This window comes from Papaver somniferum, chromosome 7 (assembly GCF_003573695.1).
Source record: "Papaver somniferum cultivar HN1 chromosome 7, ASM357369v1, whole genome shotgun sequence".
NCBI lineage: Eukaryota > Viridiplantae > Streptophyta > Magnoliopsida > Ranunculales > Papaveraceae > Papaver > Papaver somniferum.
In genome coordinates this window covers 206197575-206217151 of record NC_039364.1, presented here as the reverse complement: position 1 = coordinate 206217151, position 19577 = coordinate 206197575, and the positions used below count along the sequence as shown (strand labels likewise).

Here is a 19577-nt window from a genome sequence, read left to right as displayed (position 1 = left end):
GATTGATCAATAAAATTAAGAGTGTAAACCTAAAAATGAGTTGAGTAATAACGAAATCATATGAGGGGTGTAGTGTAGGATTTCTTGCAACTACATAATGGCGCTAGAAACAGGGAGGTATTGAAGATTATTCTAGAAAAAGCTGAAAATTAATATTGAGATTTGTGAAGATTTAGAGTGATTGATTAAGAATTTTCCATAATATCTTGCAATATTGTTAACATTGAAGAAATGGCTAGAAGAAGAAATGCATCCGAACAAACGACTACTGTTAGAAGAAGCAAGAGAATTGCTGGTTGAGAAAGAAGTGAAATGGGAGAATCTACTAGAATGAGAAGTAATAGAGAAAATCAAATTCAACCACCAATTCAACAAACACTGGTACAAGGGAGGAATACACATTATGATAGGGTGAGTATACACACTTGGCAATCAAATTCGGTAGAAGAAGTGGAAGAAGAACAACAAAAAAGAAACCATAGACAGGTAGAGAGAAATCAAGAAGCAGATGAAGGAATAATTCATGGAGATGAGGAAATTGGATCGTTAGAAACGTTGAGACGAAGAATACATGAAGAGATGAACAGCTGCGGCATTTCTCACATCATTCTCTACTTTGCAGAGAAGATATGAGAAGAGGGAAGATGTAGGATCAAAATCTCGCAACGATAATATCTCAGCGAAATTATCAACTACACAACACAACAGCGTCGTAGAACAATTTCAGCAATGATACGATAAACGACGTCAGCTAGAATCACGAGAAAGATGTGATAGTTCTGCGAAAATTAGAAAGCTTGCGAAATTAACATTTGTAAGGTTGCGAGAATGTCGCAAACCATACCCGAAAATAAAGGACAGATTAGCTGACATCCACTATGTATTTCCCTATAAATAGTCGTTCAAGTTGTAAAGAAAGGAAAGAGATCTTTTTGAGTAAGAAACAAGTAAATAGGAGAGAGAAAGTCTAGAGCAGAAGTCATTCTTGATTCCTTTATCTTTTCTTGTAAGAACATTCAAAGATTGATCAATAAAATTAAGAGTGTAAACCTAAAAATGAGTTGAGTAATAATGAAATCATATGAGGGGTGTAGTGTAGGATTTCTTGCAACTACAAATCCAGCACTGGGAATAGTGAGGTTGGTAATTCTTATGTGTTCGGGTGATACTTGTTACGTAGGTAGGCATTTTCAGGCGTCACGAACCTAGACAGGGCAACTGCATTCTTGTATCACTAGGCATAGAAGGAAAACTTGCTTATATTAGTGAACTGATAGATCTCAAAATTTTACTTAGAAACTTTGTTATAGAGTATTTTCTCTCGTACTTAGAACCAGTAACTTATTGAAATAGAAATTAGTATATTGAACTTAGAGCCACAAATTTTTAGTTGTAGAAAGCCATATAGGTTTGTGCTTAGTTTTATGTTGTTTGCGCTTAGTCAAGAGATGGGATTATTCTATAAGGTGGGGATTTTTTGAAGACTTCAAGAATGGATTGATTTTCGAGGACGAAAATGAATAAGGTAGGGAGAATGTAAGGACCCTTAAGCTCGTCAACGCTATTAGACTGGTCAAGAGACGTCTTAGCCGATAATGACTCGATTAGTTTAACACGGACGTTAGTTCATAGAAATTAACCTAACAACGATTTAGTTACGAAACTAGCACCGTAAGATAGCTCTCGAGAAGTTATGCGAAATGGACTACTCGAACGTGCCATTCGGATACTAAACAAAGAAGTAATCATCGGATTAGTGAGAAGGGAAAAATAATCTTTTGACATTAGACCGACTGGGGCTTCCCTTATCATTCAGTGGGTGTTCCATAAAATTCCTTTAGCCTTATCAACCCAAATCGAGAGGATAAACTCTCATTTCTTCTCTTCTTTTCTTTTCTCTTCTTCTTCTTTCTCTTTCTCTTTCTACTTCTCTTCTTCTTGTTCTTCTTCTTTTCGTCGATCTTAAAACAGAGGATTTGATATTGAATCTCGTTCAAGTAAGATTAGGAGGTTGCTAATCTAATGATGTTGAAGTTGGTTTAAATTCAGATGAAGAAGAACCGACGGATCGAAGAGAAACAAAAGTTAGGGTTTCTGAGTAAGGAATTGATCGAAGAATTATATGGATTTGAGCATGAAGTCGATCAATTGATGAGGGGTTTTGTGTGCTTGAAACAAGTGAGAAGAGTTAGCTGTTGATTTAGGAATTCAGTGAAGATCTGAGAAGATTGGGGTTTTACTGGAAGTCGAATTAGAGTTCCAATTAGTGATGTATAAGAAGAACTGAGGACTGGGTTTAGTTGATTGAAGAACATGGTGAGGTTAATTAGATGTTGGAGCAGTTCTGAGGAAGAATTAAGAAATTAGGATTCATGTTCTTCCCCAAATTAAGAATTAAGGTTCTGTTTTTGAGGATTTTGAATAAGAGGGGAATTAAAGGATGGGTTTGATAGATTTGAAGGTTTGGTTGCTGTATTGAGTTTAAATTAGAGAAGGGAAGAGTAGGGAATTGAATTAGGGTTTAGTTGAGAACTGTTGTTGATGATGGTGGTATTGCTTCAAAGGGAGTTCAAACTCAGGGGAGATGGGAATTATGGTCTCGGCATCAGTGGGTGGTAGAACAACAATTCAGGGAAGACTATTGTTGGGTAAGTCTCTTTGTATCTTAATATCACCTTGAAGTTAAATTATTTACTTGATATGTGATTGAATAGATTCAGTTGGTAGAGTGAGTTATACAAGTGTGGATTAAGCATAAGTAGTGATTATGGTGTATGGCGTGTTAGAATGGTTGCAGGTGGTGACTGAGAAGAGAATGTGTTTAAAAGTTGGGGTTGAATTGTTGATGTAGATGGGATTGAGCTCATAGTAGTACATCTGTAGCTGTTGGTGATGTTATGAAGCTGGATTGGTATAAGTTGAGATGATGATCTTTAATTGTGGAACATGATTGAGATGCGGGTTTAGCTGAATTGGTAATGGTGGTGTTGATGTCTGAAATGGTTGGAACGTAGATGAATGTTTGTGTCTTGCCAGTGGGTTGAGGCTATGATATTACAGTTCATGAAAATAATGTTCACGAGAGTTCTGTTCGAGCTAAGGCTATAACTGAATAAGTTCAATGAAATGTTATGTGATTGAGTTAGATGAGTATGCTGAGTTGAATATCTCTTATAGGAGCTTAAAGCTGCAACTGCAGGTAGACTTAATCTTTGATTGTAATTGGAAGTTGTAGTTAAATTACGTAGTTCAGTTAAATTGAATATATTAGTATTGTAATGGGAGTTTTAGATGTTTTTAGATTTAATTGAAATGGTGATGAAGTAGAATTTGAAATAAAGTTTAGGTGTGTTTTGAACAATGAATGTGCAGTAGTGTTCTCTGGCCTGTGCAAGAGTTCTGGCCTTGTGCCATTCAGCCTAGTCAAGATCTGACTCTAGATGACTTAGTCAATCTGACTGAGTCAATCCTGTGCCGACTTAGTGATCTCAATTTGTTACCTGAGTTGACTCAGTGGACCTTGACCGATTTGATTACCCTGGACTTGACCTCGACTGGACGTGGACTGTTAGTTGATCCCTTTGACCGTTGTTGACCGTTAGATTGACCCAGTTGGGTCAGGCCTTGTGTTATGGGGCTGGCTTAGTGAACTTGGGATTAGAAATAACATTCTTATTTGATGATATGGACCACTTGTGGTCTGAATTAGCCTTTGATTTAATCTACAAAGTTGTAGATGTTCATTAGACTTAGTTATTGGATTATAGAATCAACCCAATTGAATTAGTAACTCTTAGATATGCTAAAGATAAATAATAAAAGATATAGAACCATAAGTGGATTTAGTTACATTAGATGAACTTGTATGTTTCTTGTGTGAGCCATTTTGGCTAGATTCTTAGAGTGTTTGTGTGATTAACAGTTAGTTATTAACAACGATCGATTCAAAGGATGAACCAGTGGATCGTGGATGTCGAGGTAGGCATGGATTGTCATCAAAAGAGGTGGGAATACATTTGACTCTTTTGTAACCATTATGGTTTCTTTTTACAAAAGTTTATGTTTAACAAATCATGCATTGTTTGTTTATGCATTCCATGCTTTATTTAAATTGCATTGTGATAATTCTTTTGTTTTGTTAATCGTTCCATTGTTTGGAAAGGACTTGTATTGTTTGTTTGTCATATGAATTGTTATGGGAAATGAGAATTTCCATGTGTGGTATATAAGATACACTCCTTCATATTTATGCCTACATGAATTCGAGCTTTTATGCACTATATAGGTCATTAGTTTGCGAGTTCGGAATTGGTGATATCAATAGCTATGTATGTCTGATTTGCGAGTTCGGAATTACAACCATATTATACATTGTTTGAAGAAGGAGTTTGTCCATATACATGTTTGTTTATTTGAATGACTTGGTCACTTTTTAATGCTTGGGAAAACATTATTGTTTTCCAAATCTTGCCTATGAATACTTAGAAGTTAAATGTTAATTATTCCCACTTTCAGTTTCAGAGACAGATCAGAGTTGCGCAACGAAAGCTTCGAGGCGTTTGTTAGATTACTTCTGCTATGTTTATTATGTTGTATATTTTATTTGCAAACTATGACTATTGTATATGTATCACTTGAGAGAAGTTTTGTATATATATATTCCTGAGCGGGGCTAGTTTTGGGTTTAGTTCTGTAGCAGATTTTTTATTGAATGCTTAAGTTTATGTTATGGATTCTTAGTGCCTCGATATTTAGTTAATCTCTTGGATTAGTCAGCTGTTAGCTTTGGGGGCGCTACAAAGTTGGTATCAGAGCTCACTATTAGATCTTATATGGGAAAAATAGAATTAGCCAATGCTAGTTAGTGAAATAGATTAGTTTAGAACTGGGTTGGGTATGTGAGATAAATTTTAATTCAATAAAAAACTATCAATAATTAAAAGATTTATTAGATTGATTGATTTGTTTGTTTGGTTTGTTTATGTAATGAAGTAAAAATTGTAGGGTACACCGATAACTTTAGCTCATAAGGATTTGGGATTAATTAATCTAAAAAGCATGAACATGTAGACAATTTAATACGATAAAAATACTAAGATCAGTATTATTGATAGAACCTGTAAATCACTTGGAAATTTACTGGACACATTGACTTATAAAGACTAAACAAACTATAATTACATAAACTTAATAATATTGTCGAGACTTAATAATATTTATACGAATAGTTAGAATAATAGTACGACCATTATAATAATTAATAATATAACTATAGGGATTATAAATGATAATAATAGTAATAATAATTTAATGAAGTAATGTTAGCATTTATTAAATAGTATCTATTAAACTTAACTAAAATATCATTAAGAATATGTGACGATAAAAATAGTTAAGTTTTGTAAATTAAACTAATTGCAAATTAGAGATATAGTTTTGCGTCTAAACTAGATAGTTAATATAATGCATATAGGGCGTTAGATGTAAGAAGATATAATGTACAAAATAAAAGACTCAAACTTAGGTTTTATTAAATTATCAACGCCAATATTTACCAAGATATAGTACACAGATTCAATCTGGATAAATAAAATCTATTTTATCAATCCTTACGTGGAAGTAGAATTTATTTACAAGATTAGGACTTATTAAAATTAAACTAAGTATCATCACTAAATGTTTATTCTGACCATATTTTAGTTATGCTAGTAATCAAATGAGAAAATTGATAAAGCAATAATGAAAATGATAATACAACTAAGACAATTAGTTTCGATAAGATAAGCAAATAATAATACTATATAATACATTTACTATAGAGTTTAGAGTTATTGTCAATATCATTTAGATAATAATTATTAGATAGTAATAGCAAAATGTAATTTATACTAATAGTGCAACTTGAGGATTACTTAGCAACAGTATAAATTTAAGGAAATAAAGTTAGATCAAATCAAATTTTGCATTAATAATAAAATTAAACTGGACATTATGATTAATTACGATTTAACTTTTTAGGTCTAAGAAGTAAGAAAATAAATGTAATAAGAATAATAAAATAATTACCAAACGATTATGAAAAATTGTTAGCGGTTATTTACTTATATTGAGTCACATAGTGAAATAAACAAATAGATACATTGAAAATCATTTGTAAAAACAATAATAATCACTTGTAAAAGGATTAATACTAAATTTGATTTGATTAAATTTAGTATTTGCCGCTTGGATGCCAACGAATCACTTGTAAAAGACTCTGTTATTTGTTTTGCAATTAAATAATAATAATAATAATAATAATAATATGTAGCCTACATAATAATAATAATAATAGTGACATTTGAATAATGGTTACAACATTAAGTTATTCTTAAATAGTAAATGAATTTAAAAATTATATAGGGAATTACAACAAAGCTAAAAATATCAGATATCGAAGTGAGATTACTTATAATGGTGACGAAATTCAGATAACTAAATTGTTTAAAATGATGTAAAATATTAATATATTTTACGAAGTAAATTTATAAGACTTACACCAATTACGATAAAAGTTTAGAGAATACAAATTAATTTGTAGTTTAGAGACTACAAATTAATTCTTAGGTGTGATTTGCGAGTTCGGAATTACAACCATATTATACATTGTTTGAAGAAGGAGTTTGTCCATATACATGTTTGTTTATTTGAGTGACTTGGTCACTTTTTAATGCTTGGGAAAACATTATTGTTTTCCAAATCTTGCCTATGATTACTTAGAAGTTAAATGTTAATTGTTCCCACTTTCAGTTTCAGAGACAGATCAGAGTTGCGCTGCGAAAGCTTCGAGGCGTTTGTTAGATTACTTCTGCTATGTTTATTATGTTGTATATTTTATTTGCAAACTATGACTATTGTATATGTATCACTTGAAAGAAGTTTTGTATATATATATATTCCTGAGCGGGGCTAGTTTTGGGTTAAGTTCTGTAGCAGATTTCTTATTGAATGCTTAAGTTTATGTTATGGATTCTTAGTGCCTATGTATTTAGTTAATCTCTTGGATTAGTCAGCTGTTAGCTTTGGGGGCCCTACAATAACATTAGCAGATTCCATCATGACTTGTGTTCTGAGATTAAAAACTCGAAAACCACGACTATAAGAAGCATAGCCAAGAAAGACATCTTCGTCACTTTTGGTGTCGAATTTCCCTTTCTGTTCTCGATCTTTCAGAATATAGCACTTACTTCCAAACACCCTGAGATAGTGTAGGTTGGGTTTCTTCCATGCCCTAACTCATAAGGAGTGTTAAGGGTTTTAGACCGTAAATACACACGGTTGATCAAGTAACATACTGTAAAGACAACTTCTCCCCGAAATCTTAAAGGTAAGTTTTTGTTGTGGAGCATTACCCTGGCTATTTCCTGGATGTTCCTATTCTTTCTCTCAGCAACTCCATTAGCTTGTGGAGTAATTGGTGGTGAGTATTGTTGAATGATCCCCAGTTCATCACAGAACTCAAATACCTTGGTGTCTTTGAATTCAGTGCCACGATCGCTTCTAATTTTCATTAGTTTGCGACCTTGTTCGTTCTGGATCCTTTTAACAATAATCTTGAATTCACTAAGGGTTTCATTCTTATGGGATATGAATGCAACCCAAGTGAATCTGGTGTAATCATCTACCATAACTAAAGCATACTTCTTACCGGCAACAGTGGGTTGTTGAATTGGTCCGAAGAGGTCCATATGAATTAAATTAAGTGGAGCTTTGGTGAGAATATCTCGAGATGATTTGTGGTGAACTTTCATTTGCTTACCCTTTTGACAGGCACCACATATACCTTCAATCTTTGCATTGATTTTGGGAATGCCTCTAACAAGTTCTTTGTTAATGATCTTAGTTAGAAGGCGATAATTGATGTGACCAAAACGCTCATGCCAAAGATGTGTAGATTCCACCTTAGTCAAATTGCAACGGTTGCTAAACTGAGTATCAAGAAGATAACAGTTGTTTTTACCACGAGTTCCTTGAAAAATCATTTTCCCAGATTTGTCAACAATGTCACATCCATTCGCATTGAAGACAACTCGATGGCCCTTGTCACAAATTTGACTAATAGAAATAAGATTAGAAGTCATACCTTTAACGTATACCACATCATGGATTTCTGGAACATCGGGTAGCTTGATCGTTCCCTTTTTGATAATGTAGCAACAACTTCCATATCCGAATGTTACAGGACCTCCTTCATAGTCAACAGACGAAACAAACCAAGTGAGATCACCTGTCATATGTCGACTGCATCCACTATCAAGAAACCATTGAAAGGGAGATGTGGATCTTAAAGCAAAGGCACCCATACTACTAGTACTTCTCAATTTAGAGTTTCCTGGTAGTGTTGTATGAACTTTTAGAGAATCATACAGTTGTTTAGTTTTCTTACAAAGATTATTTGCAACGTTAAGACTCTTTTGAAAGGACATACAAGCTTGATGTATATGATCAGATGGATCACAACATGAGCCTATGCTTTGAAGATTGTCTGACTGGTTCCTTGTCATATTAGTTTTCTCAACATTATGCCGTTGATTACTATCTGATTTATGACTTTTCTTGAAAGAGGAACAACTGAGATTTTTCAACTTCTCAAAGGGAGTATTTCCAGATATCAAATCCTTAAGAATTGCAATTTCTGCAACAAGGCCATAGTTGATCCGGATTTGTTCATCGAACCCTTTTTGAAGAGACACCAGTTTGTCAGACCTTTTCTTGCGTTTTTTTTTTAAACCTGGTGAAGCGTCTATTGAGACTTTATAGTCCATATAGTCAGATCGCTATAAACACAGACTTTTTGAGGTCTTTAATGTGTTTGCCTGCTCTGATACCAATTGAAAAAGCGGGGGTCTAACAACACCACCCAATATTTCGCTTAGCAATCTGTATGGACTAACTCCGAAATACTTTGCTAGAGAATCAACTAGACAGTCAGACTAAATCTAGATAAAAATATCTCAAGGAGTTAATATCTCTCTCTTGATTTTATTTTTACTCAAGCTAAAAACAATAGCGAGTCTTTATCAAATACAAGGAATAACTTGGACGGTACCAAAGACCAATATCCAAGTGTTAATCAATGAAATCAACAACCACAAGGTCAGATCTCCAATTGATTAACCTTTAACGCACAACCTGTATTATTTCAATTATATATAAAAAATATAATGCGAAAAAGAAATAACACAGACACCAGAAATTTTGTTAACGAGGAAACCGCAAACGCAGAAAAACCCCGGGACCTAGTCCAGATTGAATACACACTGTATTAAGTCGCTACAGACACTAGCCTACTCCAAGCTAACTTCGGACTGCACTATAGTTGAACCCCAATCAGTCTCCCACTAATTCAAGGTACAGTTGTACTCCTACGCCTCTGATCCCAGCAGGATACTGCGCACTTGATTTCCTTAGCTGATCTTACCCACAACCAAGAGTTGCTGCAACCCAAAATCGCAGACTTGATAATAAACAAATTTGTCTCACATAGAAAAGTCTATCAAATGATAAATCTGTCTCCCACAGAAAAACCCTAGGTTTTGTTCCGTCTTAAGATATAAAATCAAGGTGAACAGGAACCAATTGATAATCCGGTCTTATATTCCCGAAGAACAACCTAGATTAATCAATCATCTCTCAACAATCCTTCTTGACTACACAAGCGGTTTGTCGAGGAATCACAAACAGTGAGACGAAGATGTTTGTGACTTCTTTATCTTGCCTATCGGAGAACTCTCACGATCTCAATCCAATCAAAGATTGTACTCGTACGATAGAAGATGCAAGATCAGATCACACAACTACGATAAAAGTAGTATCGGTCTGGCTTCACAATCCCAATGAAGTCTTTAAGTCGTTAACCTGGTTTTAGAGAAGAAAACCAAAGGTTAAAGGAGAATCGACTCTAGCGAGCGCACTAGTATCACACAGACGTGTGGGGATTAGTTTTGCACAATGCTTGATGTCTCCTTTATATAGCCTTCAAATCAGGGTTTTTCCTTAGTTACAAAGAAATCCATATTCACCGTTAGATGAAAACCTGATTTAAATTCAAGCTAATATTTCTCAACCGTCAGATCGAAAACTTAGCTTGTCACACACACTTGGGTAGACGTTTACTGGGTTTGTGAAAACCGTGCCCAAACGTGTACATGTATGTTGGTTCAACATAGTAACCCAAAAGGTTAACCATATGAGCAATTCATATTAACCTAGTTCTTCTCCACCATAACTAGTTCAATTGACTCAAATGAACTAGTTAGAGAGTTTTTCAATTGCTATGAGATCTTATGTAACTACACAAGACACAATTCAAACAAAGATGATTCGATTCGATGAATCAACTCATGAACTTTATAGCCACGGTTTGCATAAAGCATTCCTTAGTAATTTAAGTTTCATGTTCAGAGCACATCTTTAGATCATAACCACTTAAGCTCACAAACAAGTTCGCGGACTTAAGGCAACTGACAGAGTTTTCCAAACTCAGCAGAAAATCTCGGCAAGGAGACTTTCGCCAGTTCGCGGACTGAGTTCGCAGACTAAACACGCAAACGAGTTTTTGGAAAATCCCAGCAGAAATTCTCGGTAAGAGAACTTCCGTCAGTTCGTGGACTGAGTTCGCGGACTGGGTTTGCGGATTTGGCAAAGCCAATTCCTCCGGTTTCTCTCAATCAACAAAGTTCGAAAACTTCGGATTAAGGAATACATGGTTATGTAATCTAAACTCTCATTCCAATCATTGAGACATTCTCAGAGGACGTTATATAGCCGTTATTCACAGACCGTTTCACGTCAGAGCAATTCGCAAAGTAATTGAAACTTTTCATGACTTTCGTCACTAGGTGAATATAAACTTGATCAAAGCGAAACGCTTTACCAACACACGGTTTCGAGAAAAAGATAAGTAGTGAATACTCAGCTCGAAATGTCAAATGTGTATGATCCAGTCTATATATCATACAAATTTTTGTCTCATAAGAAGTAGGAGATAAAATAGATAGACTTTTGAGTGATAGATAAGTTCAAGTCTCCACATACCTTTTTGTTGATTAAGTTCCACGGTTCCTTGAGTAGATCTTCGTCGTTGTATGATGAATCGCCATGAAGTCCTTCAGCTCAACTACACTTTTCTATCCTAGTCCGAGACTTAGCTATAATAGACTAGAAATCAAGACTCATAGTTTTGATCACTAACATTGACAAACATGCTTGATATAGCAACGCATGCGAGATCGACCGAGCCATGCTCTAACAGTGATGACTTTGTGAACCAGATTATGAAATTGTGACTGTCTCTGATAATACTCTTTTAAATATTGAAAAGTAAATACCCTCATTGGACATCAGATCAGTGTTTTAAGAATCGGACCGGACCGACCGGTTGAATCAGTACTAAAAACGGTCTGGTTCGACATTGACCCACTAACATGCAGAAAAAACCAGTGAACCGGCCGGTTAGACCAATACCCCGTGGGACCCAGTTTGATTTAAAACTGATTTGACCCGGACATATTAAATTAGGAAAAAAAAAACAACGAAGAAACTGATGAACATATTTGGGACTTTAAAAAAAAAAAGGAAGAAGAATTGGATCAAATTATAAAAGATTTAAGCTAATCCCTTTTGTTTTAGATCTAAAAAAAGGAATGGTAGTATTTATTAAAAAAATATAGAATTAAACAAAAAATAAATAAAAGGAACCATGAAAGTAAAGCAAAATCAACCCTACATCGCTAGATCTCTAAAATAGTTAATCATAAAACAAAGACATTATCAAAAAATATAAAATCCATGAACAAGGCTTAGTGATGGAAAGAAAAGAGAAGTTTATATCAAACAAAAAAAAACCGAGTAATTAATAGTCCAAATAGATCTTTCTTAGAACAAAGCTTCACACAAATTGTTTTGATCCATGGAGATGGAGATTGTGGTAGGTGTGATTGTAATAGAAGCACAAAAAGGGGGAATAACCAGGTTAGGAGAAAGAGATGAGATGTAGTGGGGGTAATAGGAGAGAAAGTGTTTTATAACTTAGACGTACAAGTTAACCTTCACAATGATAGAAGTTAGATATATTAACAAAGACATAACCCACTGACCCACTGGTTGAACCAGATGATCCTGATCCAGTAATTTTTCCGGTTCAATGTCCGGTCCGGTCATTAAAACATTGCATCAGATATATTGAGAAAAAATGTCGAACATAAAAAATACTGAGCATTAAAATCTAATTTTCTTCTCTTTCCTCTTTTTACAGTTTCCTTACTATTTCTCCTTCTTACCAAGGAACAAGTTCTAGCCGATGCCGTTCTCGCCTCTCTACCAAATTCAAACAAAATTAATCAGAAACCTTTGTTGAGAAATATTTTGATGATGAAGTTTTGAGAAATATTTGAAGATTTAATACTGCCGACTCTAGAGAAAACAGACGGCTTTGTTATACATCTTCGACCATGCCGAATATACATGGGTATTGGGGAAATACGCCAAATGTTGGCATAGGATTATGATAAAATCATTACCAACTTGTCGTCATAAAATTTTCGTCGATTGTGGGTGTGTAATTTCACGAATCAAATCTACATAAATCACCTTTAACACACCATTACCTGATTATTCAGAGTACTTGTATCATTAGTTTCTTTATTTCCCTTGTTTGACTCTTCATTTGGTCCTTCATTTGAAGATTTACTTAAGGTTTAATTGGTTTGGGATTTTTCGTGGATGAAAGTTTGATTCTCTACAAAAGATTGCAATTGAGAATTCTTGTCAAAATCAATATAAGCACCTTCTTCTTGGTGAGATGAAGATTCCCCAACATAAAATTCCTCACTAGAATTTCTCATATTACTCAAATCTCCCAAAATCCTTCTTCTTCTACTACTCTCTTTACCCTGTAACTAACACTTAAAAAGGACAAATCAATACTTAAAGTTTGATCCTAACACTTTAATCTATTATCTAATTAACACTAATTAATCAAACGTTATTTAGCCATTATAAAAATAATTTGGATTAGGGGTTCTTCTAGTTACTTTTATTTATTTTTTATCTTCTGTGTATTTCCCAATTTGTTTGATACCATGCAGTATTGTTATTTGGCGTCTTGTTCTCAGACTTTACAATTGCAAGAGACCATCCTACAAGGTTTGGACATTCCAGTTAAAGGCTTAGCATATCAGAATGTTTTTGACAATTTCCTTCAGGTTAGTTGTATGGCTTCATCACAGCTTTACAATCTTATTATTGCCCCCCAACCTATGCATAATTTGGCAGTTCAATATTTTGTAGCTGTGACTAGAGACATGCCCACTCGTTTTTGTATGTCAAGAAGGGATTTAACACTTTGTAAATGTAACAAAACTATACATGCACATGACTATCTTCTTGCTATTCTTACTGATGGTTTGGGACAAAAGATTGGGCCACGACAGTTTAGTGCGGTGCTTAGTTACAGACTCGGTATCCCCTTGTTTGCTGCCAGCAGTTCTTGTATGTGCTGTAATAGAGACATGTATGTTTATGGAGATCATGCGCTTCATTGTGCTAGTGATGTTGGTGTTAAGTTTCGTCATGATATTGTTAGAGATACTTTTGGGGACATTTTTTATCGTGCTAGTGTACCTTATAAAATTGAAGCAAATTTGGGGTTCCTTTCTCGTGATGGTGGTGATGCAAGGCTGACAGACATCATGGTCTATAATTGGGAAGACGGGCGTGATACTTGTTTTGATGTTACCATGGTTTCTTCTTTTGCTGGAGGTGGCGTGCAAGCATTTACACCGGGTCTAGCCTTGGCTAAAGCTATCGAGCGCAAACGTGTCAAATATCTCGGTGTATGCAATGCTAATGGTTATAGTTTCCGTATCCTAGCTTTTACTACTTTGGGTGAACTTGGTATTGAATATATTGAGTTTTTGAGAAGGTTGAAGTCCTACATAGCTAGGCATGATGTAAATGTAAAAGTTGGTAATTTTCTTTTCATTAGATTAGGTTTAGCTATTCAAAAAGGTGTTGGAGTCCAGCTTGTGGCTAGGCTTCCAACAAGCTCTTTGTAAAAAAAAATTCTTTTCTTTCTGAAATTGTTTTTTTTAGTTCAAAAAAAAAAAAAAAAACTAGCCTGAGGCCTACCAATTTAGTCCCACCTAGGGGGCAAAGGACAAGAGGCATCTACACAGGATGAAATCATTAAGTTACTATTACTAGTTAAATTTACATTTCTATCCTTGCCTCTAATATCAAAACTATATTTATTTATTTTTACTTACTAATTTTTTTTTCTTTTTGTGATTTATTTATATTTGTCTCAAAAGTGATCAAAAAAGTGAAATAAGAAATCAAACCAAAAGTTTTATAATTAACCAAATATTTTAGTGTTTTCTTTTTTAATAATCGGTCGATAGCACGCTTGCATGACACCAGATTGTCCCCTGAATCGGCAGATATATCAACCAGATAATTGTTAAAAGAAATGCTCATATTTTTTTTGGATATCCTTTAAGATACAACAGATGATATGACCCTATCGATTAGCCAATTGTAGATAATTGGCATGTAAAATGTTTCACACATGCAGATTTGTATAAATCTTTACAAATACATTCGTATCAAAATTGCCGATTCTGGTTCATGCTCTTCAAGAAGAACAACATCTTCAATTGGAAGGTAAGTCCTTAAATGCCCGTAGGTTCTAATTTGTTGAACTTATATTTCTAAATGTTTTTAGGATATAATTGGTGGGTATATATACACCTACTATTTGTAACATCGATATATAAAATGCTTCCACTTGTTGATTTTGGTTTATATATATTTTTGAAAACATATGCGTACCAAAATCGATGGGATGGCGGAAGTTTTTCGTCGTATCTGTCTATACTGGTTCATATTCTTTATTCACGAAGAGTAACATGTACAATCAGCGGCTTAATCACTCAATATCTACTAATTCTGGTTAACTAAAATAATCTAGAGAAAAAAATAACATTCAAATACTAATACTAATACTAATAAAAAATAATACATATATATATATATATATATATATATATATGACAACGGAATAAAAGAATATATGTCATAGGCGTCTCATCATTCACTGGTGAAGGTGCTCGTGCTTTCGTCTCAGGCAAAGCCATTTCGAATTATGTTTTAGGTAAACACACTAAATATTTGGAAAAATGTGTTTCACATGGATACGGTTTGGGCGTTCTAGCTTTCTCTACTTTAGGAGAGCTTACTGAAGATACTTTGTTTTTTTTTTTTGTTTTTTTTTCTTTTTATAAGAAAATATATTGCTAAAAAGAAACATACTTCTAACTAGAAGTATGCGATGCTTGTACAGTTCTGTGATTAAATCATTTCTTATGTTGAGATGATTAATCAGCTACATTAAATGAGTCCCTTCCCATCTTCCTAAAGTAATAGACTTATTACAGAATACCGAAATGTTTGCAGCAGTAGCGTTCTGAATTCTATTAACTAAGATAAACGAAGTTGCTTTAAAATTTTAGAGTTTATAGGTAGAATCTCCAAAGAAATTGTTGGTTTTGAATCTTTCAGTTTTGGTCGTGGCATACATTCCAATGAACCGCAACAAGGCTGGTTCGGAATCGCATTGGAATTTGATGTTGTGACCGCTTAACTTCGTTGCCCACTGGAAAGCCGCCTCAGCACCGTTTAGCTCTAGCAAATATTTAGTCCTCCATCCTTATGATTCTCCTCTTGCTTCCTTATAGTTTTCTGTATCATCAATTAGTGTTAGTGCAAAAGCAGAATCATTGCAATATTAATCTTATTGTTCATAAAGCCTGGTTTCTGCCAAAGGGGGAGTTTGGTGATTTGAAGAGAGGTATCTTGGAGAGGGTTTTAGTATAGAGTATGGGTAAGATTATAGTTCTTTTGGTTGACAATCAAGGTGGAGTTTATGTATTTGACAATTGTCATGGTTGTAGTTAAGATATTTTGTTCTTTTTTGTTTATAACTTTGTTACATCTGGCCTTCCGTATATGTCAGGCAACAATATTACATAGGTCAACCCATTTCATTTTAGAACCATCTTTTTTAGTTGAAGTAAACCATCCATTTGTCCAATCATAGCAGCTCGTTGTTGTACCTTTGACATAACTCATGTTGAAGTTTAAGTGCTTCCACACTTGGGAGACGAAGTTACATTCCAAAAACATGTGATCTAGAGTTTCATTATGCTCATTACAAATAAGACAAGTAGTGCAAGGCAGTATCGCATCTACTCTCATGTTCTTGGGTAGAATAGTATGAACAAGTGTAAAAACAAACATTTTTATAGAAGGGGAAACTTTCATGTTCCCAAATATTAGCCCACTTTTTGTCTTCTGGTTGTTTATTATTAAGATTATTGTAAAGAGATTTGACACTGAATTTGCCGTCTTTGGTTAAATTCCAATAGGCTTTTTCTTCTCTGTTATCAATTGGACTTGGTATTGATTGAATATTACATATTGTTTCGGAGTCAAAACACATATTAAGTTTTTGCATGTCCCAAGTGTTGTTTTGATTTATTAGGTCTTTACTGAGTTTAATGTGTTATTTCCTAAAATGGGCTTTTGGATTGGTGGTTTTTTCCCTGGTATCCAGAAGTCAGTCCATATATTAATTTTGTCCCCTTTCTCAATTTCCAAGAAACGGTTGTTTTGAATTTGGTTAATACCACTTTTAATCCCCTTCCATATCCAACTATCTGTTTGCTTAGGTTTCGAGTCTAAATACATTCATATGTGTTTGGGTAGTATTTGGCTTTTAGTATTTTCCCACATAGAGAATTTGGGTTCTCTTTGATTCTCCAGTCCATTTTAGCAATCATAGATGTGTTAAAGTGATGTATGTTTTGAAGACCAAGTCCTCCGTTTTCTATTGGTAATCTAAAGAAATCTCAGGCTTTGTAATATATCCCTTTTGGTGTCTCTATATCTTTTCCCCTCCAGAAATCATGTTGTATTTTTTTTATTTCTTTGCAAGTTTTCTTTGGTAATCTAAAACAGTTCATTTGGTATATACTCATGGTAGAAGTAACATGTTTTATCATAACAGTTTTGCCGACAGTTGTTAAGTTTTTTCTTCTCCAACCTATGAGTCTGTTTTTCATGTTTTTGACCATTGGTTCCAAACTTTTTATTTTGGATCTATTTGTGAATAAGGGGGAGCCTAGGTATTTGTCTTCTAGAGGGATAGGTTTTACATTAAGGATATTTTGAATTTCAGTGGCTAAGTCCGGGTCTATTTTAGTGTTGTAAAATATTCCAGATTTTTCTAGGTTAATAAGCTATCCAGAGGTTTCTCCAAAGTCATGCAACAACTTTAAAAAATTGTGGCTGGATTGGGTGTTTGCATCGCAAAAGATGATGCAATCATCTGCGAACATCAGATGGAGCCTCATTTGTGATATTGTGGCCTTTTAACATACCTATGTTTTCAGCATGGGAGATGGTTCTCGAACCATACACATAAGGAACAGGTATGGAAAGAAAGTATCTCCCTATCTGAGTCTTCTATATGGTTTAAAGAAACCGCAAGGAGAAACATTTAAAAGAATGGCTAAATTGGTTGTTGATATACTTAAAAAAATCATATCACACCATTTGTTTGAGAATCCCATTTTTCTCATAGTTTTTATTAGAAAATTCCATTCAACCCGGTCGAAAGCCTTGGACAAATCAATCTTTATGCCCATTAGGTTATTTTTCTTTCTCATATTGTGAATTAGTTCGTGAGCAATAGTTATGTTATCGGAAATATGCCTTCCAGGAATAAAGGAAGATTGGTAGGGTGAAATTATTTTATTTTAAAGGGGTTTGATCCTATTAGCTATTAGTATCGATATAACTTTGTAAGATGTGTTACATAGAGCAATGGGTCTAAATTCGGTAGCTGTTAAAGGTTTTTCAGTTTTAGGAATTAAGGAAATGAACGACGAGTTTATTTCTTTTAAGATGTGTCCCATGTTGAAAAAATATTGTATCATACTAACAAGCTATTTACCTGTAGTTGCGCAATTTTTCTGAAAAAAGTTGGGTGGGAAGCCATCTGTCCCCAGACTCTTATTAGGTTCCATAGAAAAAGAGTGTTTTTGACTTCCTCATAAGTAGGTATAGCTTCTAATATGATGTTGTCATTTTATGTTATGCATTCAGGGATTAAGTTAAGCATATGTTCATCTATTTGAGGATTAACAGTTGTAGCGATATGTTTAAAATGGTCCGTGAGACAGTCATCAATGTCCTTTTTAGATTTTATCTAGTTATTCTTCGAAGTTTTCAGGGTGTCGATTTTGTTTCTTCGATATCTCTGTCTTACCTTATCGTGAAAATATTGGGTTTCTATCCCCTAAAGCCATGTTTTGATCTTTGCGTTTAATCTTCCAAAATTATTCTTTTGTGTTGTACCAATTAGATAATTCAGTGGTAAGCTTATCTATTTCTCTAGATTTGATGTGGGATGGAAGGTTTTTATTGGCTGTATCTAGTTTCTTTTTAGTTTTTTTTATGTTTGTGTTAATGTTGCCAAAGACTTCTTTATTTCATTTTTTCATAACATGTTTACATTCACTATTTTTTTCTCTAAAGAAGTAGGCATGGGAGACCTCTATGTTGATATTCCAAGCCGTTTCTATCAGCAGTTTGCATTGAGGATGTTCTATCCAAGGGCCAAAATATGTAAAAGGCTTGGCCCCGTCATTCCAGGCAATGTAAGTGTTAAGACGTATTGGGACATGGTCAGAGATAATAGGTGGTAAATGAGTTATAATGCTAGAAGGGAAAACGTTAAACCATTCATTGTTTCCTAAAGCCCTATACAGTCTTTGTTCGGTAAAATCGGGGTCGTCTCTTCTATTATTCCAAGTAAATGGATATCCTATGAAGCCCAAGTCTTGAAGGGATAAGTTATCTAGCATGTCAATGAATGTGTCAGCTTCATTGTCGTTGAAAGTGAATCTACTTTTCATTTTATATTCATGAAGGACTACATTAAAGTCTCTTATAATTACCTGGGGATCCTTAATGTGGTCCGCCATATTTTTTATCATATTCCAGGACTCATATTTAGTTTCTCTATTGGGGCTGCCATAAAAGCAGGATAATATCCAAGTAGAGTTGATAGTTTGGTCGTATATCCTGGAATTTATTTGATTATGTTTATAATCTATGATTTTTAATTTAACGTTATCTTTCCAGGATAGAAATATCCCACCTACAGTACCTCTAGGAGGTACAATCTAGAAATTTTGAATGTTTAATCTTACTAGAGTTTGTTCTACATTTTTTTTTTGTTGTTTAGTTTCAGAGACAAAGATGATGTCTGGGTTTTCGTGATTTAACATATCCTTTAGGATGTTAAGAGTTTCCGGTTTATTGTGTTCCTAAGACATGGAAGTTCCAGGTTATAGTCTTAATGAATTTCCAAAAATATAATACCTGAGGGTAGTGGAACGTGTGAAGGATGTTAGAGTTTGAGTTAGTGAGGTTCTGAATTTTGATTATTATACGGTATTGGGTTATTACCT

The 19577-nt window shown here is 34.2% G+C and overlaps 1 long non-coding RNA gene across 1 annotated transcript; it reads left to right on the top strand.

The window, feature by feature from the left end:
* Positions 1 to 2035: 2035 nt before the first annotated feature.
* LOC113293299 lies at positions 2036 to 3284 on the top strand. The gene is made up of 2 exons (XR_003332186.1): positions 2036 to 2648; positions 2787 to 3284. It is a non-coding gene; the product is annotated as an uncharacterized LOC113293299 (long non-coding RNA).
* The last annotated feature ends 16293 nt before the right edge of the window (positions 3285 to 19577 follow it).